The following is a 5,055-nucleotide window of genomic DNA, read 5'->3' on the forward strand; positions in this document are numbered from 1 at the left end:
CCTGAGTAAAAGTATTTGGTTTTAAATATACTTAAATATCAAAGTCAATTTAAATTCCTTATATTAAGCAAACCAGACGACACCATTTTCTGGATTGTTTTATTTATGGATAGACTGAGGCACACTCAACACATCATTTACAAACAAAGCATATGTGTTTAGTGAGTCTGCCAGATCAGAGGCAGTAGGGATGACCAGGGATGTTCTCTTGATAAGTGTGTGAATTGCACCCTTTTCCTGTCCTGCTCATCATTCAAAATGTAATTTTGGGGGTCAGGGCAAATGTATTGAGTAAAAATAACATTATTTTCTTTAGGAATGTATTGAAATAAAAGTACATTTAAAAAAAAAATTATAGTAAAGTACTAATAGCCCACAACCTACTTAAGTAGTACTTTAAAGTATTTTTACTTAAGTACTTTATAGCACTGGTGGGACAGGAGTTTGGTGCTGTTGAATCGATGAAGGTAACCCTAAGTGGTCTTGTGATGATTGTTTTGTTCTTAACTGACTTGCCTAGTTAAATAAAAGGTTACAAAAAATAAATGTAAAAAAAGGGAGTGGTCGCACCGGACCACGCAGATGGGGGCAAGAGAGATTACATCTTCCTCCTTACTTGCTTTGTTTTCAAGAACAGGGCACCATTGAAAAGAGTGATTACTGGGGTAGCTGGTGGGGTGAAGATGGGTCAGCTGAAGTGAAAAATTCCTGGTGTTTGACACCCGCCGTCTGGAGCGACACAGACCTGGTGGCTAGCGTCGTGAAACAAGCGTCACTGTCTGTTCTTTTGAGTTTTGATGTCAAATCAAATCACATTTTATTGGTCACATACGTGTTTAGCAGATGTTATTGCGGGTGTAGCAAAATGCTTCTGCTTTTAGCTCCAAAAGTGCAGTAAATTCTAACAATTTCACAACATATACCCAATACACCCTTTGCTGTTGTTCTGGGATTGATTTGCACTTTTCGCACCAAAGTACCTTCATCTCTAGGAGACAGAACGCGTCTCCTTCCTGAGCAGTATGACAGCTGTATGGTCCCATGGTGTTTATACTTGCGTACTATTGTTTGTACAGATGAACGTGGTATCTTCAGGCGTTTGGAAATTGCACCCAAGGATGAACCAGACTTGTGGAGGTCTTGGCTGATTTCTTTTGATTTTCCTATGAGGTCAAGCAAAGAGGCACTGAGTTTGAAGGTAGGCCTTGAAATACATCCACAGGTACACCTCCAATTGACACAAATGATGTCAATTAGCCTATCAGAAGCTTCTGAGCTTTCTGGAATTTTCCAAGCTGTTTAAAAGCACAGTCAACTTAGTGTATGTAAACTTCTGACCCACAGGAATTGTGATACAGTGAATTATAAGTGAAATAATCTGTCTAAACAATTGTTGGAAAAATGACTTGTGTCATGCACAAAGTAGATGTCCTAACCAACTTGCAAAAGTATAGTTTGTTAACAAAACATTTGTGGTTGAAAAACAAGTTTTAATGACTCCAACCTAAGTGTACGTAAACTTCCGACTTCAACAGTACATATGAGTTGCATAATGCAAGATATGTAAACATGATCAAAGTGACTAGTGTTCCATTTCTTAAAGTGGCCAGTGATTTTTAGTCTATGTCTATAGGCAGCAGCCTCTAATGTGCTTGTGATGGCTGTTTAACAGTCTAATGGCCTTGAGATAAAAGCTGTTGTTCAGTCTCTTGGTCCTAGATTTGATGCACCTGTACTGACCTTGCCTTTTGTATAATAGCGGGGTGAACAGGCAGTGGCTCGGGTACTTGATGTCCTTGATGATCTTTTTGGCCTTCCTGTGACATCAGGTGCTGTTGGTGTCCTGGAGGGCGGGTAGTTTGCCCCCGGTAATGCATTGGGCATACAGCACCACCATCTGGAGAGCCTTACGGTTTCGGGAGGTACATTCGCCGTACCAGTCGGTGATACAGCCCGACAGGATACTCTCAATTGTGCATCTGTAAAAGTTTGTGAGGGTTTTAGGTGCCAAGACAAATTTCTTCAGCCTCCTGAGCTTAATGGTGAGCTTTGAGGGTTCTATAATGTTGAATGCTGAGCTATAGTCAATGAACAGCATTCTTACATAAGTATTCCTTTTGTCCAGATGGGATAGGGCAGTGTGCAGAGTGATGGCGATTGCATCGTCTGTGGATCTTTTGCGGCTGTAAGCACATTGAAATGGGTCTAGGGTGGCAGGTAAGGTAGAGGTGATATGATCCTTGACTAGTCTCTCAAAGCACTTCATGATGACAAGGATGAGTGCTACTGGGCGAAAGTCATTTACAGTACATATGAGATGTTACCTTTGCTTTCTTGGGTACAGGAACAAAGGTGGCCATCTTGAAACATGTAGGGACAGCAAACTGGAATAGGGAGAGATTGAATATGCCCGTAAACACACCAGCCAGCTGGTCTGCGCATGTTCTGAGGATGTGGCTAGGGGTGCCGTCTGGGCCGGCAGCCTTGCGAGGTTTAACACATTTAAATGTTTTACTCACGGCGGCCACGGAGAAGGAAAGCTCCACAGTCCTTGGTAACAGGCCGTGTCAGTGGCACTGTGTTATCCTCAAAGCGGGCGAAGAAGGTGTTTAGCTTGTCCAGAAGCAGGATGTCGGTGTCAGCAATGTGGCTGGTTTTCCTTTTGTAGTTCGATGTAGCTGGTTTTCCTTAGGTAGCTCATCCATATATTTATATGTACATATTCTAATTCCATCCCTTTACTTAGATGTGTGTGTATTAGGTGGTTGTTGTGGAATTGTTAGACTACTTGTTAGATATTGCTGCACTGTCGGAACTAGAAGCACAAGCATTTCACTACACTCGCAATAACATCTGCTAACCATATGTATGTGACCAATAAAATTTAATTTGATTGTCTGATGTTGAGTCTTTACCCGACAAATTACTGGTAGGATATATCAGTTATCCTGTGTGAGCTTTAGGGCCGAACCCACTACGGTGTTTCAGGTGCCATGTGTATGGTCATGTTGCAGCAGTGTGTAGGAGGAAGATTCCTAGGTGTGAGAAGTGTACATACAGGAGGGCTTGAGTCAAAGGATTGTGTAATATCAGTGAAAGAAGTGGTGTGTGTAAACTGTAGGGTGGACCATGTTGCTGGGGATCAGAAGTGTCCGGTGCGAGAGAGGCGGGTTGAGATTGCCATGGTCAGAGTTGTGGAGAAAGTGTTGTATGCTGAGGCAGTGAAGAAAGTAGAGGAAGCTGGGTCAGGGGTGAAAGATACTAAGAGGCTCCCAGTGAGTAGTAGAATTTTGCCAGTACAGAGTGATAGGCATACGAATTAAATGTGCTTCAGTAAGGTTGGCCTTTTAGCGTTCATTGCTATGGTTATTAACTGTACCATAGGTATCAAATCAAATCAAATGTATTTGTCACATACACATGGTTAGCAGATGTTAATGCGAGTGTAGCGAAATGCTTGTGCTTCTAGTTCCGACAATGCAGTAATAACCAACGAGTAATCTAACCTAACAATTCCAAAACTACTACCTTATACACACAAGTGTAAAGGGATAAAGAATATGTACATAAAGATAAATGAATGAGTGATGGTACAGAACGGCATAGGCAAGATGCAGTAGATGGTATCGAGTACAGTATATATATGAGATGAGTATTGTAGGGTATGTAAACAAAGTGGCATAGTTTAAAGTGGCTAGTGATACATGTATTACATAAAGATGCAGTAGATGATATAGAGTACAGTATATACATATACACATACATATGAGATAAATAATGTAGGGTATGTAAACATTATATTAAGTAGCATTGTTTAAAGTGGCTAGTGATATATTTTACATCATTTTCCATCAATTCCCATTATTAAAGTGGCTGGAGTTGAGTCAGTGTGTTGGCAGCAGCCACTCAATGTTAGCGGTGGCTGTTTAACAGTCTGATGGCCTTGAGATAGAAGCTGTTTTTCAGTCTCTCGGTCCCTGCTTTGATGCACCTGTACTGACCTCGCCTTCTGGATGATAGCGGGGTGAACAGGCAGTGGCTCGGGTGGTTGTTGTCCTTGATGATCTTTATGGCCTTCCTGTGACATCGGGTGGTGTAGGTGTCCTGGAGGGCACTACCCTCTGGAGAGCCTTACGGTTGTGGGCGGAGCAGTTGCCATACCAGGCGGTGATACAGCCCGACAGGATGCTCTCGATTGTGCATCTGTAGAAGTTTGTGAGTGCTTTTGGTGACAAGCCAAATTTCTTCAGCCTCCTGAGGTTGAAGAGGCGCTGCTGCGCCTTTTTCACGATGCTGACTGTGTGGGTGGACCAATTCAGTTTGTCTGTGATGTGTACGCCGAGGAACTTAAAACTTACTACCCTCACCACTACTGTCCCATTGATGTGGATAGGGGGGTGCTCCTTCTGCTGTTTCCTGAAGTCCACAATCATCTCCTTAGTTTTGTTGACGTTGAGTGTGAGGTTATTTTCCTGACACCACACTCCGAGGGCCCTCACCTCCTCCCTGTAGGCCGTCTCGTCGTTGTTGGTATTCAAGCCTACCACTGTAGTGTTGTCCGCCAACTTGATGATTGAGTTGGTGGCGTGCATGGCCACGCAGTCGTGGGTGAACAGGGAGTACAGGAGAGGGCTCAGAACGCACCCTTGTGGGGCCCCAGTGTTGAGGATCAGCGGGGTGGAGATGTTGTTACCTACCCTCACCACCTGGGTATGGAACGTAAAGTCACAGAAACAAGTGTTGCTGTGGCAGTTACGGAGAAGTATTTGGGATTACAATATTTTACTGCAGAAGAGTTAAAGGGGGTGTTGAATGGTAGTGTCTTGCCGTTGGCCTGGTGTTGATTAGATCAGGTTAAATTAACGGAATGGGATGGTGTTTCTTTTTATGAGTAGGATTAAAAGTTGGCGGGATAATTTCTATTTGTTATATCACAAAGTATAATGACTTTATTCTCCGGTTCAGTTGGTTGCGGTAATGGAACATTATATCGGATGCCAACCGCCGTTAAACCCCACCAAAGAAGAAGAAAGTGAACGGAAACCGGAAAGGGTC

Source organism: Oncorhynchus mykiss, chromosome 12 (assembly GCF_057628025.1).
Source record: "Oncorhynchus mykiss isolate SJ-2025 chromosome 12, ASM5762802v1, whole genome shotgun sequence".
Classification (NCBI taxonomy): Eukaryota; Metazoa; Chordata; class Actinopteri; order Salmoniformes; family Salmonidae; genus Oncorhynchus; species Oncorhynchus mykiss.